Raw genomic sequence first — 18727 nt, forward strand, 5'->3', positions numbered from 1 at the left:
CTATTGTACTTTCTTGGGCCGGGCCGGGTCACTCTCCATTAAACTAGGGTCCAATAACAACAATTATTGGGGCTTAGTAATAAAATGTGTTTGACATAACTTGGGCCTCCGATTATATACATATATATATAATAATCACAAAACTACATTACTATTGTGTGATAATAATGTATCGCATAATATTTGTTTACAATCATTATAAAATTTCACTCATTATTGAAATATATTAGTTTTGAACTTCTCATTAAGAAAATAAATAACCCAAAATTGAAAATATAATAAAAAATCAGTCTATAAAAAAAAGAGCATAATATGAAGTGACTGTTTTTCCCTTGGAAGATACATTACAAGAAATTATCTCCATCATAATGTATCACGAGGAGTGTTCTGCGTAAATTTTTTTTAATTTAAATTGAATTTAATGAAACATCAAACAATTACACAAAAAATATAATATATTTGTCAGGTAATTGGTGTACAATTTAAGAAAAGTGATCTATTACATGTAAAATATAGCATATTTATTCTATGAACTGTCGTATTTTGGACGAACCTGATTTAAATAAAACTTTTTATATTGTAGATATATACCCATTTTAGTTCTTAAATATGAACAAATCTTAACTCTATGTATCTGATTTCCATGTCTGTAGTGACACTAACTCCACGTTGACAACTTACAAATTTAGGGACTAAAGTGAGAAAAAAAAAATCTAAACTGATCATTTTATCCCCAATTATAATTTGGTCAGAATGATCAATTTGAGATAAAGTTAAAGTTTAGAGATGTTAACGTCAAGAAATGAACTTGAGAAACTAAAATTATTCTAAATGAAACATAAGGAATTAACTATAATATTTAACTCTAACAATATATATATATATATATATATATAGTACTTCTAATTCCTCTAAACTACTTAGAAGATGAATGATGTATCTAACTAAATAGGCAAATAATATTTTGACACGCTTAATTTGATTGAAAAGATCTTATATATTTATAACAAAAAAATGAGTTACTAGAGGGCACGTTAAAATTTAAAAGGAATAGCATATGAATAACATATAAATACTAACCCAAACTTCAAAAAATAAAAATATAATATGGAATAAATATCCTCAATTTTATTAAATTAAAAGTATTGTTGAAAATTTTAAATTAAGTGGCTTCCAACTAATTAATTTTATTTTAAAATTAATATTAGATAATTATTTTTTTATTATAATTTTTTTTTATAATATAATGGACGTATCATTTTTAGAATTCTAATAAGTGTAACTTGTGATTAAATATAAAATAGTGAGAATCCCTTGAGTGTTTATTCCTATAATAAAAAAACATCCACACCCTTATTGGGGTACATTTTCATAATATGCTCTTATTGAATTATATCGTTTTTCGGTAAAGGTAAATTGCATTAAAAAAATTATAATGTACAGTCGTATGACTGATGTTGTGTGCCATGGAATTTGCCATAATCTACACAATGCTACCGTACTAATTTTATTCGGCAATTCTGCACTAAGTGTACGTAATCTAATTTTGTCTAAAATAATGATAGCCAATGCCGACGGGTCTCGATCCAATTGCTGAAATTTCCTCCTATTGCTCTCCTGCCAAATGGGATATACTAGAGATGCTAAAAGGTTGCGATAGGCGGTGTTAACTACATGCTTTCCTCGCCACTTTCGCGCAGCAATCATCACATCAATCATCCATCCTCTGTTTGTCCATGCAAATCGAACCTTCTTGCGTAAGATTTGAACACACTGCTTTGAATAAGGGCAAGAAAATAGCAACTATTAGTGAGTCTCCAGCGTATCCAACGAGGAAAGAACACAATTTCTATTAAAATGTTGTAACCACGGACGATCCATGGTCGAGAGTCGTTCATGTAGATCTAGCCATAAGATAAACGAATTTCGGGGGATTTTGAATGGGCCAATAAGGAGTGAATACCAACCTACCTTTGGGCCTGAAGAGCAAAAAATGTCATACACCCTCCTGTTGGTGTAGGGGCCTCCCCTCAGAGTGATCGAGTCGTGTGTGCCACGTAGTGGAGGCAAACTTTGAATGATGTCCAACATAATAATGTCCGCCTGTGTGGGTTTGGGTGTGAGCAGCAATGGCCAATGCCATACTCCATTGTGAATAACCTCTCTAAGGAGCATATCCGCCCGTGTGTGGGTGTGATAGGGGTCGTGTGGAACTATAGTCATTAAAATCCCCATAAGATGCCAAGGATCCTGCCATATATATATATATATATATAAATTCTCCATTACCGATCTTATAATGGATATGAGATTGTAGTATATGTCGAAGTCTAAGCAATTTGCGCCAACCCCATGCCCCGGAATTGGCCTCAACTGTGCATATAGATTTGCCTTGAAGTCTCATGGTGTAAATCCATGTTACCCATATAGAACCGCGGTATCTACTTACTATTCTCCAGATATGTCTACTCATAAGAGTCCGATTGAGGGCTGCTACATTCATGATTCCCTGTCCTCCTTCTTCCACTGGACGACACACTTGATTCCAGGAAACCTTCGGATATCCAAAGGTTGATGCACCATTCCACAGGAACTGGCTGAACCGTTTCTCTATTTCCTTATTAACTCCTTTTGGCAAAATAAATGTCATAGCACAATAAATTATAGTGACATGAATACTGATTTAATGAGTTGAATTCTAGCTGCAAATGACAGCCGAATCGAAGCCCAACCCTGCAATCTCTTATCAATAATTTACTAATTTGGAATTTCTTATTAAAACAATATACAATAAGAAGTTTTGACTAATTAGTTTTATATTACTATTGAGTTTTTGAATATTGTTATTTATATTTTCATATTAATTGACTTGAATACAAAATAAAATATAATAATTTATGAATACGAAGTACAATTTTAATTTTGAAAAATATTTTTTATTTGGTAGTACCAATTAAATTTAGAAAGTGAATTACAAATAATAGAAGTAAATAGTTTCCTTATCAATAAAGCAATTATTATCAATTTGTTTTGAAAATATAATTGTATAATATAAATGTTTCAATGACAGAAACATAAATAATATCATGAACTTAATATATTTTATGACTAACTATAATAATATATTTACTTGTAAAAATATATTTGTTCAGTCTCCATAAAAAAATAAATTTCCTTACCCATATATCACGTCGGTAAGTCCCCACAAGATCATTGATATCCGATTTCAATAATTCTTAACTTTGAACATTTAAAACCAAGATCTTATACATATATTTTACAATCACCATCATAGGCATAATCGTGAGCTGTAGTTATGTATAGCCTAGAGACTTAATCCAATTCCAAAGTTGCTAATAAAATGCCGAATTTATTTATGTGTACGAACGCATAAAAGCTAGATTTGCTGATTGACTCTACCTTAAAAGTTTTCTTGATATACAGTACCTCTTGGGAGGATAGTTTGTTGATGATGATTGTATACTATAAACGATTTCTCTCTTTCTTTTTTTTTTTATTTGCTATTGGTTGGCAGTGTTTCTTTCGTATGGTGAAGAGTTCAAAGATGTTCCAATTGTAAGCAGAGTAGTGGTAGAAGTACAGAACAAAAATATTTTCGAAAACAATGAATTTGAGTTTCATTGATGTACCAATTTGCTATATTGTTGAGTTGAGCTGATTTTGATGTGCTTTGGGAGCTAATCAAGTAATAATTATACAACTAGAAATTGGTTTTGAATCAAAACTTTTATTTCTCTTGTTAAGAATAAGCCGGACCTTGTTGGGCAGAGCAACAATTTTCCACATACTACAAAGAAGGCAAAAGTACTACCGAACACACTTAATTCTTATTTACAATAAACTTTTTACATAGATGGTAGCTGGTGCAAGAGGGCTCCTACTCCGAGGTACTTGAACCCGAGTTGAATTGAAAGCTGGTGCAAGATCATCTTCACCAACATTAAGCTGTTAGAATGAGAAAAAAAAAAAAAACAAACAAAAAAACGTGTACAGAATTAACAATTAAAGTGAAAAACACGCAACATAATGACATGCAATAACAACTTACATCTTCTTTATCAACTTTTCCCATATTTAGGAATCAAGTAAAGTTGAAACCATTGCAATTTCCTTTGTATAATTCAAACCCAAAAGTGTCTGATTTCTATGAAACCCTCACGTTCTCAACATTCTAAGTTGGAAGCAATAGAATTACGAATTTTAAGGCCGCTTTAAATATGACGGGCGCAAGACAGTTTGGAGTTTGAGGCCTTAATGAGAAGTAACCCTCCACCGTTTTTTTCTTGTTTATTCTCGATTTCTTCATTATGTTAGGTTTTGTTCCCATGTCGCTTTATTAAAACTTTTTGTTTATGATACATTTAAAACTCTTGTATAAATTTTACAGAAACACCATATTTGTTCGTATCCTCATCGTCTTAACTTTGGAGGTGTATCTAAGCATGGTTGGAAATTCCATAGCACACAATCACAAATTAGTTGATTTGTGAACTTCAAAAATAAAATGTCGTATACTAAATTGCGTTACAGTTCTAGATGCCAATCTCATTATTCGTTTTTAAATTATTGGTAAAAATATCTTAAAAGAATTTTCAATACATTTTGTCAAGTATCAGCACAATAATCATTTATCAAAAGAAAAGTTAATAATGTAGTTTTTTGAAAATATGAATAAATATGGCGTTGAATGCAATTTGACTAGAAATAGTAAACTGAATGCTTCTTAAAAATGTTCCAAAAAACTTCAAAAACAGTTTCAATCACTTTTATGAAAATAAAATTCAATAACAAATTTCACAAAGTCCAAAACATATGACTTTTCGTGCATTCATTCAAAAATAATTAAATGAATTCATCTATTGCAAATCAAAATATTTTGTTAATTTGTCTTCAATATTTGCAAGTGTACTTCAAGCTAATCGCGAAAACATGAGTTTATTACAAAACACTTGACAAGAAAAACAAATATTTGAGTAAAAGATAAAAATTGATTTTTAGAACATGAATTTGACAAGGAAAACAAATCTTTAAGTGAAAGAGGAAAACTAATTTCCAGTATTATTATTTAGAAATAAGAATTAAAAAGTTCTTCAAACACTGTATATGTTACCAAAACTCTTTTTTCCTCAAAAACTATTTATCAACTCATGAAATTATATAATACTCAGAAAAGATTTACCAAGTCCTTTTGAAAAGCAAATTTTAAATTGGCATCTAAACAACCGTTTCGCATTTTAGCATAGCATTTAATTTTAAAAGTTCACAAATAAAATAATTCAAGATTGTATGAAATAGATTTTTCAACACATGTTTCTATGATACACCTGCAAAAATAAGAGGATAATTACATGAACCAACATGGAGTTTGTAAATCCATACAAGAATGCCAAATGTATCAAAAACAAAAAATTTTAAGGCAAGCGCATGAAGAGAAAACCCAACACAACAAACGAACCAAGAACAAATTTACAAAAACAGAGGAGGGTTTATTCTCCAATTTAGGTCTCAACTCTACCCTTGCATCCTTCACATTTTGAGCAGCCCCAAAACCCACAATTCTTTTCTTTCCAAACGAGAATGGTGATTACGCGGCTTTTCAAAGAAATCGGAGCAGTAAAATTGGGTTTGAATTATACAAAGTGTAAAACTCAATGATTCAACCTTCTTGATTTCAAAATATGGAAGAAAAATTGACAACGAAGAATTAATAGGGGCATTGGTTGCTTTTTCGTTAGAAACTAGAAGAGACGAATATGAAGATAGGTACGCTACCATTAAGTTCTAAAATATCATCAAAAAACACACATTAGCAGCCAACATATGTTTTAATTGAGCATTTAAATCCTACTTAAACTTTTGATTCCCACACAATCCTTATCGATATGAGGTTATCTACTTTGCACGAAATTAGCAAACCAAATTCAAACTCTAGCCCTCGCTCTTGTAAAGGACAAGTATGAATCACATATACCAAGTGACATGCTTCACTTGTAGAATCAAATAAACGCATGTTACAAGTATTACTGAAAAATGATATATCAACAACAAAACTTGCAAATAAAAGAATTCCTCCTAAATTACCAGTAACAACACTTCTATAAGAGACTATAAATCGTATGACATCTATCCTTTGCATTAATACATAATAACGAAGTAAGGCACAAAAGAAAACAACATAAATGTCACTGCGGCATGCTCTAATTTGAAGCATAAAAACAGATACTGCATAACCAAGAATATACCTTTCTAGATGGCACTTGAGAGAAAATATTCTGCTGGTCCATTAATTGGTTTAGGAAGTTTCATCACAGTCCCAAGAGAATATTAAGATACTAAAAGTCGAGTTAAATTAAGAGTAAGAGATGGATGGTGGCACTGAGCTTTCAGCGGATCACATACAACGAAGTTCCATCACAGTCCCAAGAGAATATTAAGATACTTAAAACTCAAGTTCAAATAAGAGTAAGAGAGAGTGGAAGGATGGCGGTCAGCTAGCAGTGGATCACATATATGCATTAAGAGATGAAGTAGGCAAATTGATCAGCAAACATAATGTTACTTTCTGCTCCTCAAGTAGACGAAGAGTCACTAATCAAAATGAAGATATACATGGTTTTCCATTACCTTCAAGCAGTAGTTTTGCTCTGGATTGTGTAATTGACAACATCAGCATCTTGCTCATATAGCTCCATATGTTAACAAGTGGAGCCAAAAAGTTTCGGCACCAAAGTCCTACGAGAACCAAGGATCATTGACAGAATTTTCAGAAAACTTCAAAAGATATCACTAGACAAACCTCTCACATAGATACAAAATCATTTCTAAAGAAAACTTTTGTGAAAAGCTTGTAAGTGTACATATAATCCTTTTACATCAATGAAAATAATCTTTTCCGAAAAGAAAAAAAAAAAAGAAAATCATTTCCGTTGCATTTTTGCATGCGTTTAGATTATATAACTTCCAGCAAAGAACTTTCTAAAACAGAAAATGCATACATTCATATTATTGCTACAGTCACATTCATATTAAAAGAACAGAAAATGCATACATTCATGGCCACTTGTCTCTGTAGCTGTAAGCATCAATCACAGCAAGGCCAGAAAAAATCGTGCCTTCTTCAAACGCTCAAACCTTTTTGAACAACTTGGAAGAAGCCCTGGAAACAGCTATGACACTCAAGTTTCTCTCTTTGGAGTGAGAATCCTTGCAAAGCGGAGTGGAACATGAGCTCTAACCAAAGCTCCATCCTTTGATGTATTCCTATCGAATGATTGTCAAACATTGAAGTTTCTGAGATTATATTTTGTTTAACAACAGAAAAAATTGGATATTGAGTCAAACACGGACATAAGTACACCTCAGAATGCTACAACCTTTATCATCGCATTGTCAAAATTATGGTGAATTTGGCACTGACTCAAGCATGGGCAGAAGACAACCTACGACCGCTATACCCTTTATATTGCATTATTACAACTGCACAAAATCGGACCAACATATGATGCGAAATTCTAGGTTCTTTTTCTCTTTCTTCTACCCGAATTCACAATTTTCTAAAGCAAAAAGTTGCTTCCTTATTATGAATCAGTCTAGCATATCCTTGTTCCTATTACCTCCGAGAGAAAATACCAGATAAATTTGCATAGGAGTTCCCCTTTATCAAAGGGAATCAGAGGTTCCGCCCACACCATCATATCCCGTTGAAGGAAAAAGTCAAGGATCACATAAGAACATTCAATCTACTGGTAGATATGTCCCATATAAAAGAGGACGGAGAAAAGAAGATCAGAAACCAATTTGTAATTATGCAAGATAGCCATGGAGAAGTACCTTTAGTTCTTCCTGAACTGCATTACAGAGAAATCATCTAACCCTTCACCAGTTAAAGCAGAGATGCATATGGCATCCACTTTTTTTCTTAGCTTCAGACTTGATCTTTTCCGGATCCTTTGCATTAGCGACCTGTAGAGATATGCATTAACCAGTCAGGAAGTGATGCTCTTACACTCCATTGCAACCAGTCAAACCTCTCGTATTTTGAATGGAAGTTTGTTATAAATCTAAACCATCAATAACTTGAGAATTAAGAACAAAACCAAGCATATTCAGTCAGTGACAACCACACTAGGTTAGCACACTGTGTTAATGTCAGTCTAATGTCGTGTAAGAAATCAATTACTACCAAGGGTATGTATCAATAAGTCACGTTCATATATTAGAGAGAAACATATATAAGGCAACCCACAGTCAATAAAGTGGATGGAGTTAATCTGAATGCCTTATCCTCAACCACGGTGGTATCATTGTGTAGTGCAATCTTGAGTTTTCGCACTATCTTATTGGGTCGGCGATATTGTTGACGAGTTATCAGATAGGAAAACCAAAAACTATAAATAGAACATAAGAATGATTGAGCTAACTTCAACGTCGCTCCTCAAAATTGTGCATATTTAAGCACAAATGAAAAATAAATCCCACTACCTTGTTCCAAATAATTAATTTAGGGGATTGATGATGTATCAAGTTCTGGAAGAACTTTTTCCACAGCGTCAATCTGTTGCTCTGCCACTGGATGCCTGATCCAAATTGAACAATGTACTATAGTTGAGATTTGCAGTCTACTATTCAAATGGTCAATCATACCTAATATCCACCACATGTACTAGAAGTGATGACTCATATATCTCTTGCAGAGTTGCCCTACAAGCAGCTACCTAGAAGAAAAATGATTGGTTGAAAGAAACATCAATTAAATAAAACAGCCAAGATTTAATTCACTGAACATAACAAAACACAATCAGAAATAACGGGGAATGACCATGACATAGGAGAAATGTTCATATGAGTGTTGTTGGTAACTTCTGGATGAAGCCAACAGTGTCAGTTAAAAGAAACTCCTTCCCATTCTTCATCCAAACAAAAGAGAGTACAGGAATTCCCTACATTTAGGGCACGCAAGGAAGATATATAGCCAAAAAAAGTACAGGGAAAAAAAAAAAAAAGAGTAAAACAGTGTAATTCAAGAATTCGGTGATCTTCAAGAAAGTTTTCCGTCGGGCAGACAAATTTATTGAACCAAGATACATTTAATTTCACAATGCAAGAACCCTAAATCAAGAAACTTAAATAAAAGTCACTTGTTTTGAGTTGATGACTTACAAGAAGTACCTACCTGAAGAAGAAGAAAACCGAGGCTGGGGGCTGGAGGAGGATGAAGGGTGTGTTGTGAGTTTCACAACGGTAAAACAAAATTTGCCCGTTAAATATCTAAATACACCCTATTGTACTTTCTTGGGCCGGGCCGGGTCACTCTCCATTAAACTAGGGTCCAATAACAACAATTATTGGGGCTTAGTAATAAAATGTGTTTGACATAACTTGGGCCTCCGATTATATACATATATATATAATAATCACAAAACTACATTACTATTGTGTGATAATAATGTATCGCATAATATTTGTTTACAATCATTATAAAATTTCACTCATTATTGAAATATATTAGTTTTGAACTTCTCAATAAGAAAATAAATAACCCAAAATTGAAAATATAATAAAAAATCAGTCTATAAAAAAAAGAGCATAATATGAAGTGACTGTTTTTCCCTTGGAAGATACATTACAAGAAATTATCTCCATCATAATGTATCACGAGGAGTGTTCTGCGTAAATTTTTTTTAATTTAAATTGAATTTAATGAAACATCAAACAATTACACAAAAAATATAATATATTTGTCAGGTAATTGGTGTACAATTTAAGAAAAGTGATCTATTACATGTAAAATATAGCATATTTATTCTATGAACTGTCGTATTTTGGACGAACCTGATTTAAATAAAACTTTTTATATTGTAGATATATACCCATTTTAGTTCTTAAATATGAACAAATCTTAACTCTATGTATCTGATTTCCATGTCTGTAGTGACACTAACTCCACGTTGACAACTTACAAATTTAGGGACTAAAGTGAGAAAAAAAAAATCTAAACTGATCATTTTATCCCCAATTATAATTTGGTCAGAATGATCAATTTGAGATAAAGTTAAAGTTTAGAGATGTTAACGTCAAGAAATGAACTTGAGAAACTAAAATTATTCTAAATGAAACATAAGGAATTAACTATAATATTTAACTCTAACAATATATATATATATATAGTACTTCTAATTCCTCTAAACTACTTAGAAGATGAATGATGTATCTAACTAAATAGGCAAATAATATTTTGACACGCTTAATTTGATTGAAAAGATCTTATATATTTATAACAAAAAAATGAGTTACTAGAGGGCACGTTAAAATTTAAAAGGAATAGCATATGAATAACATATAAATACTAACCCAAACTTCAAAAAATAAAAATATAATATGGAATAAATATCCTCAATTTTATTAAATTAAAAGTATTGTTGAAAATTTTAAATTAAGTGGCTTCCAACTAATTAATTTTATTTTAAAATTAATATTAGATAATTATTTTTTTATTATAATTTTTTTTTATAATATAATGGACGTATCATTTTTAGAATTCTAATAAGTGTAACTTGTGATTAAATATAAAATAGTGAGAATCCCTTGAGTGTTTATTCCTATAATAAAAAAACATCCACACCCTTATTGGGGTACATTTTCATAATATGCTCTTATTGAATTATATCGTTTTTCGGTAAAGGTAAATTGCATTAAAAAAATTATAATGTACAGTCGTATGACTGATGTTGTGTGCCATGGAATTTGCCATAATCTACACAATGCTACCGTACTAATTTTATTCGGCAATTCTGCACTAAGTGTACGTAATCTAATTTTGTCTAAAATAATGATAGCCAATGCCGACGGGTCTCGATCCAATTGCTGAAATTTCCTCCTATTGCTCTCCTGCCAAATGGGATATACTAGAGATGCTAAAAGGTTGCGATAGGCGGTGTTAACTACATGCTTTCCTCGCCACTTTCGCGCAGCAATCATCACATCAATCATCCATCCTCTGTTTGTCCATGCAAATCGAACCTTCTTGCGTAAGATTTGAACACACTGCTTTGAATAAGGGCAAGAAAATAGCAACTATTAGTGAGTCTCCAGCGTATCCAACGAGGAAAGAACACAATTTCTATTAAAATGTTGTAACCACGGACGATCCATGGTCGAGAGTCGTTCATGTAGATCTAGCCATAAGATAAACGAATTTCGGGGGATTTTGAATGGGCCAATAAGGAGTGAATACCAACCTACCTTTGGGCCTGAAGAGCAAAAAATGTCATACACCCTCCTGTTGGTGTAGGGGCCTCCCCTCAGAGTGATCGAGTCGTGTGTGCCACGTAGTGGAGGCAAACTTTGAATGATGTCCAACATAATAATGTCCGCCTGTGTGGGTTTGGGTGTGAGCAGCAATGGCCAATGCCATACTCCATTGTGAATAACCTCTCTAAGGAGCATATCCGCCCGTGTGTGGGTGTGATAGGGGTCGTGTGGAACTATAGTCATTAAAATCCCCATAAGATGCCAAGGATCCTGCCATATATATATATATATATATAAATTCTCCATTACCGATCTTATAATGGATATGAGATTGTAGTATATGTCGAAGTCTAAGCAATTTGCGCCAACCCCATGCCCCGGAATTGGCCTCAACTGTGCATATAGATTTGCCTTGAAGTCTCATGGTGTAAATCCATGTTACCCATATAGAACCGCGGTATCTACTTACTATTCTCCAGATATGTCTACTCATAAGAGTCCGATTGAGGGCTGCTACATTCATGATTCCCTGTCCTCCTTCTTCCACTGGACGACACACTTGATTCCAGGAAACCTTCGGATATCCAAAGGTTGATGCACCATTCCACAGGAACTGGCTGAACCGTTTCTCTATTTCCTTATTAACTCCTTTTGGCAAAACAAATGTCATAGCACAATAAATTATAGTGACATGAATACTGATTTAATGAGTTGAATTCTAGCTGCAAATGACAGCCGAATCGAAGCCCAACCCTGCAATCTCTTATCAATAATTTACTAATTTGGAATTTCTTATTAAAACAATATACAATAAGAAGTTTTGACTAATTAGTTTTATATTACTATTGAGTTTTTGAATATTGTTATTTATATTTTCATATTAATTGACTTGAATACAAAATAAAATATAATAATTTATGAATACGAAGTACAATTTTAATTTTGAAAAATATTTTTTATTTGGTAGTACCAATTAAATATAGAAAGTGAATTACAAATAATAGAAGTAAATAGTTTCCTTATCAATAAAGCAATTATTATCAATTTGTTTTGAAAATATAATTGTATAATATAAATGTTTCAATGACAGAAACATAAATAATATCATGAACTTAATATATTTTATGACTAACTATAATAATATATTTACTTGTAAAAATATATTTGTTCAGTCTCCATAAAAAAATAAATTTCCTTACGCATATATCACGTCGGTAAGTCCCCACAAGATCATTGATATCCGATTTCAATAATTCTTAACTTTGAACATTTAAAACCAAGATCTTATACATATATTTTACAATCACCATCATAGGCATAATCGTGAGCTGTAGTTATGTATAGCCTAGAGACTTAATCCAATTCCAAAGTTGCTAATAAAATGCCGAATTTATTTATGTGTACGAACGCATAAAAGCTAGATTTGCTGATTGACTCTACCTTAAAAGTTTTCTTGATATACAGTACCTCTTGGGAGGATAGTTTGTTGATGATGATTGTATACTATAAACGATTTCTCTCTTTCTTTTTTTTTTTATTTGCTATTGGTTGGCAGTGTTTCTTTCGTATGGTGAAGAGTTCAAAGATGTTCCAATTGTAAGCAGAGTAGTGGTAGAAGTACAGAACAAAAATATTTTCGAAAACAATGAATTTGAGTTTCATTGATGTACCAATTTGCTATATTGTTGAGTTGAGCTGATTTTGATGTGCTTTGGGAGCTAATCAAGTAATAATTATACAACTAGAAATTGGTTTTGAATCAAAACTTTTATTTCTCTTGTTAAGAATAAGCCGGACCTTGTTGGGCAGAGCAACAATTTTCCACATACTACAAAGAAGGCAAAAGTACTACCGAACACACTTAATTCTTATTTACAATAAACTTTTTACATAGATGGTAGCTGGTGCAAGAGGGCTCCTACTCCGAGGTACTTGAACCCGAGTTGAATTGAAAGCTGGTGCAAGATCATCTTCACCAACATTAAGCTGTTAGAATGAGAAAAAAAAAAAAAAACAAACAAAAAAACGTGTACAGAATTAACAATTAAAGTGAAAAACACGCAACATAATGACATGCAATAACAACTTACATCTTCTTTATCAACTTTTCCCATATTTAGGAATCAAGTAAAGTTGAAACCATTGCAATTTCCTTTGTATAATTCAAACCCAAAAGTGTTTGATTTCTATGAAACCCTCACGTTCTCAACATTCTAAGTTGGAAGCAATAGAATTACGAATTTTAAGGCCGCTTTAAATATGACGGGCGCAAGACAGTTTGGAGTTGAGGCCTTAATGAGAAGTAACCCTCCACCGTTTTTTTCTTGTTTATTCGTGATTTCTTCATTATGTTAGGTTTTGTTCCCATGTCGCTTTATTAAAACTTTTTGTTTATGATACATTTAAAACTCTTGTATAAATTCTACAGAAACACCATATTTGTTCGTATCCTCATCGTCTTAACTTTGGAGGTGTATCTAAGCATGGTTGGAAATTCCATAGCACACAATCACAAATTAGTTGATTTGTGAACTTCAAAAATAAAATGTCGTATACTAAATTGCGTTACAGTTCTAGATGCCAATCTCATTATTCGTTTTTAAATTATTGGTAAAAATATCTTAAAAGAATTTTCAATACATTTTGTCAAGTATCAGCACAATAATCATTTATCAAAAGAAAAGTTAATAATGTAGTTTTTTGAAAATATGAATAAATATGGCGTTGAATGCAATTTGACTAGAAATAGTAAACTGAATGCTTCTTAAAAATGTTCCAAAAAACTTCAAAAACAGTTTCAATCACTTTTATGAAAATAAAATTCAATAACAAATTTCACAAAGTCCAAAACATATGACTTTTCGTGCATTCATTCAAAAATAATTAAATGAATTCATCTATTGCAAATCAAAATATTTTGTTAATTTGTCTTCAATATTTGCAAGTGTACTTCAAGCTAATCGCGAAAACATGAGTTTATTACAAAACACTTGACAAGAAAAACAAATATTTGAGTAAAAGATAAAAATTGATTTTTAGAACATGAATTTGACAAGGAAAACAAATCTTTAAGTGAAAGAGGAAAACTAATTTCCAGTATTATTATTTAGAAATAAGAATTAAAAAGTTCTTCAAACACTGTATATGTTACCAAAACTCTTTTTTCCTCAAAAACTATTTATCAACTCATGAAATTATATAATACTCAGAAAAGATTTACCAAGTCCTTTTGAAAAGCAAATTTTAAATTGGCATCTAAACAACCGTTTCGCATTTTAGCATAGCATTTAATTTTAAAAGTTCACAAATAAAATAATTCAAGATTGTATGAAATAGATTTTTCAACACATGTTTCTATGATACACCTGCAAAAATAAGAGGATAATTACATGAACCAACATGGAGTTTGTAAATCCATACAAGAATGCCAAATGTATCAAAAACAAAAAATTTTAAGGCAAGCGCATGAAGAGAAAACCCAACACAACAAACGAACCAAGAACAAATTTACAAAAACAGAGGAGGGTTTATTCTCCAATTTAGGTCTCAACTCTACCCTTGCATCCTTCACATTTTGAGCAGCCCCAAAACCCACAATTCTTTTCTTTCCAAACGAGAATGGTGATTACGCGGCTTTTCAAAGAAATCGGAGCAGTAAAATTGGGTTTGAATTATACAAAGTGTAAAACTCAATGATTCAACCTTCTTGATTTCAAAATGTGGAAGAAAAATTGACAACGAAGAATTAATAGGGGCATTGGTTGCTTTTTCGTTAGAAACTAGAAGAGACGAATATGAAGATAGGTACGCTACCATTAGGTTCTAAAATATCATCAAAAAACACACATTAGCAGCCAACATATGTTTTAATTGAGCATTTAAATCCTACTTAAACTTTTGATTCCCACACAATCCTTATCGATATGAGGTTATCTACTTTGCACGAAATTAGCAAACCAAATTCAAACTCTAGCCCTCGCTCTTGTAAAGGACAAGTATGAATCACATATACCAAGTGACATGCTTCACTTGTAGAATCAAATAAACGCATGTTACAAGTATTACTGAAAAATGATATATCAACAACAAAACTTGCAAATAAAAGAATTCCTCCTAAATTACCAGTAACAACACTTCTATAAGAGACTATAAATCGTATGACATCTATCCTTTGCATTAATACATAATAACGAAGTAAGGCACAAAAGAAAACAACATAAATGTCACTGCGGCATGCTCTAATTTGAAGCATAAAAACAGATACTGCATAACCAAGAATATACCTTTCTAGATGGCACTTGAGAGAAAATATTCTGCTGGTCCATTAATTGGTTTAGGAAGTTTCATCACAGTCCCAAGAGAATATTAAGATACTAAAAGTCGAGTTAAATTAAGAGTAAGAGATGGATGGTGGCACTGAGCTTTCAGCGGATCACATATAACGAAGTTCCATCACAGTCCCAAGAGAATATTAAGATACTTAAAACTCAAGTTCAAATAAGAGTAAGAGAGAGTGGAAGGATGGCGGTCAGCTAGCAGTGGATCACATATATGCATTAAGAGATGAAGTAGGCAAATTGATCAGCAAACATAATGTTACTTTCTGCTCCTCAAGTAGACGAAGAGTCACTAATCAAAATGAAGATATACATGGTTTTCCATTAACTTCAAGCAGTAGTTTTGCTCTGGATTGTGTAATTGACAACATCAGCATCTTGCTCATATAGCTCCATATGTTAACAAGTGGAGCCAAAAAGTTTCGGCACCAAAGTCCTACGAGAACCAAGGATCATTGACAGAATTTTCAGAAAACTTCAAAAGATATCACTAGACAAACCTCTCACATAGATACAAAATCATTTCTAAAGAAAACTTTTGTGAAAAGCTTGTAAGTGTACATATAATCCTTTTACATCAATGAAAATAATCTTTTCCGAAAAGAAAAAAAAAAAAGAAAATCATTTCCGTTGCATTTTTGCATGCGTTTAGATTATATAACTTCCAGCAAAGAACTTTCTGAAACAGAAAATGCATACATTCATATTATTGCTACAGTCACATTCATATTAAAAGAACAGAAAATGCATACATTCATGGCCACTTGTCTCTGTAGCTGTAAGCATCAATCACAGCAAGGCCAGAAAAAATCGTGCCTTCTTCAAACGCTCAAACCTTTTTGAACAACTTGGAAGAAGCCCTGGAAACAGCTATGACACTCAAGTTTGTCTCTTTGGAGTGAGAAGCCTTGCAAAGCGGAGTGGAACATGAGCTCTAACCAAAGCTCCATCCTTTGATGTATTCCTATCGAATGATTGTCAAACATTGAAGTTTCTGAGATTATATTTTGTTTAACAACAGAAAAAATTGGATATTGAGTCAAACACGGACACAAGTACACCTCAGAATGCTACAACCTTTATCATCGCATTGTCAAAATTATGGTGAATTTGGCACTGACTCAAGCATGGGCAGAAGACAACCTACGACCGCTATACCCTTTATATTGCATTATTACAACTGCACAAAATCGGACCAACATATGATGCGAAATTCTAGGTTCTTTTTCTCTTTCTTCTACCCGAATTCACAATTTTCTAAAGCAAAAAGTTGCTTCCTTATTATGAATCAGTCTAGCATATCCTTGTTCCTATTACCTCCGAGAGAAAATACCAGATAAATTTGCATAGGAGTTCCCCTTTATCAAAGGGAATCAGAGGTTCCGCCCACACCATCATATCCCGTTGAAGGAAAAAGTCAAGGATCACATAAGAACATTCAATCTACTGGTAGATATGTCCCATATAAAAGAGGACGGAGAAAAGAAGATCAGAAACCAATTTGTAATTATGCAAGATAGCCATGGAGAAGTACCTTTAGTTCTTCCTGAACTGCATTACAGAGAAATCATCTAACCCTTCACCAGTTAAAGCAGAGATGCATATGGCATCCACTTTTTTTCTTAGCTTCAGACTTGATCTTTTCCGGATCCTTTGCATTAGCGACCTGTAGAGATATGCATTAACCAGTCAGGAAGTGATGCTCTTACACTCCATTGCAACCAGTCAAACCTCTCGTATTTTGAATGGAAGTTTGTTATAAATCTAAACCATCAATAACTTGAGAATTAAGAACAAAACCAAGCATATTCAGTCAGTGACAACCACACTAGGTTAGCACACTGTGTTAATGTCAGTCTAATGTCGTGTAAGAAATCAATTACTACCAAGGGTATGTATCAATAAGTCACGTTCATATATTAGAGAGAAACATATATAAGGCAACCCACAGTCAATAAAGTGGATGGAGTTAATCTGAATGCCTTATCCTCAACCACGGTGGTATCATTGTGTAGTGCAATCTTGAGTTTTCGCACTATCTTATTGGGTCGGCGATATTGTTGACGAGTTATCAGATAGGAAAACCAAAAACTATAAATAGAACATAAGAATGATTGAGCTAACTTCAACGTCGCTCCTCAAAATTGTGCATATTTAAGCACAAATGAAAAATAAATCCCACTACCTTGTTCCAAATAATTAATTTAGGGGATTGATGATGTATCAAGTTCTGGAAGAACTTTTTCCACAGCGTCAATCTGTTGCTCTGCCACTGGATGCCTGATCCAAATTGAACAATGTACTATAGTTGAGATTTGCAGTCTACTATTCAAATGGTCAATCATACCTAATATCCACCACATGTACTAGAAGTGATGACTCATATATCTCTTGCAGAGTTGCCCTACAAGCAGCTACCTAGAAGAAAAATGATTGGTTGAAAGAAACATCAATTAAATAAAACAGCCAAGATTTAATTCACTGAACATAACAAAACACAATCAGAAATAACGGGGAATGACCATGACATAGGAGAAATGTTCATATGAGTGTTGTTGGTAACTTCTGGATGAAGCCAACAGTGTCAGTTAAAAGAAACTCCTTCCCATTCTTCATCCAAACAAAAGAGAGTACAGGAATTCCCTACATTTAGGGCACGCAAGGAAGATATATAGCCAAAAAAAGTACAGGGAAAAAAAAAAAAAAGAGTAAAACAGTGTAATTCAAGAATTCGGTGATCTTCAAGAAAGTTTTCCGTCGGGCAGACAAATTTATTGAACCAAGATACATTTAATTTCACAATGCAAGAACCCTAAATCAAGAAACTTAAATAAAAGTCACTTGTTTTGAGTTGATGACTTACAAGAAGTACCTACCTGAAGAAGAAGAAAACCGAGGCTGGGGGCTGGAGGAGGATGAAGGGTGTGTTGTGAGTTTCACAACGGTAAAACAAAATTTGCCCGTTAAATATCTAAATACACCCTATTGTACTTTCTTGGGCCGGGCCGGGTCACTCTCCATTAAACTAGGGTCCAATAACAACAATTATTGGGGCTTAGTAATAAAATGTGTTTGACATAACTTGGGCCTCCGATTATATACATATATATATAATAATC

General features: G+C 32.7%; 2 long non-coding RNA genes across 12 annotated transcripts; both read right to left on the reverse strand.

Moving 5' to 3' along the window:
- Window positions 1-3728: 3728 nt before the first annotated feature.
- LOC148788848 (uncharacterized) lies at window positions 3729-9300 on the reverse strand. Of its 6 annotated transcripts, none has more exons than XR_016064925.1 (6): window positions 9190-9300; window positions 8503-8731; window positions 7852-7983; window positions 7070-7281; window positions 6646-6753; window positions 3729-3950 (listed from the first exon to the last, which is right to left on the reverse strand). It is a non-coding gene; the product is annotated as an uncharacterized LOC148788848 (long non-coding RNA). The 6 variants fall into 6 exon arrangements; XR_016064923.1 differs by having other exon boundaries at window positions 3729-3966; XR_016064922.1 differs by having other exon boundaries at window positions 3729-6753.
- Window positions 9301-13019: 3719 nt separating this feature from the next.
- Window positions 13020-18590, reverse strand: LOC148788849 (uncharacterized). Of its 6 annotated transcripts, none has more exons than XR_016064909.1 (5): window positions 18481-18590; window positions 17794-18022; window positions 17143-17274; window positions 16361-16572; window positions 13020-13257 (listed from the first exon to the last, which is right to left on the reverse strand). It is a non-coding gene; the product is annotated as an uncharacterized LOC148788849 (long non-coding RNA). The 6 variants fall into 6 exon arrangements; XR_016064908.1 differs by lacking the exon at window positions 13020-13257 and adding an exon at window positions 15805-16044; XR_016064910.1 differs by lacking the exon at window positions 13020-13257 and adding an exon at window positions 18131-18251 and having other exon boundaries at window positions 15805-16572; window positions 17794-18026; window positions 18485-18548.
- Between the last annotated feature and the right edge of the window lie 137 nt (window positions 18591-18727).

This window comes from Sesamum indicum, linkage group LG3 (genome assembly GCF_026168435.1).
Source record: "Sesamum indicum cultivar Baizhima isolate 11 linkage group LG3, ASM2616843v1, whole genome shotgun sequence".
NCBI classification, from domain to species: domain Eukaryota; kingdom Viridiplantae; phylum Streptophyta; class Magnoliopsida; order Lamiales; family Pedaliaceae; genus Sesamum; species Sesamum indicum.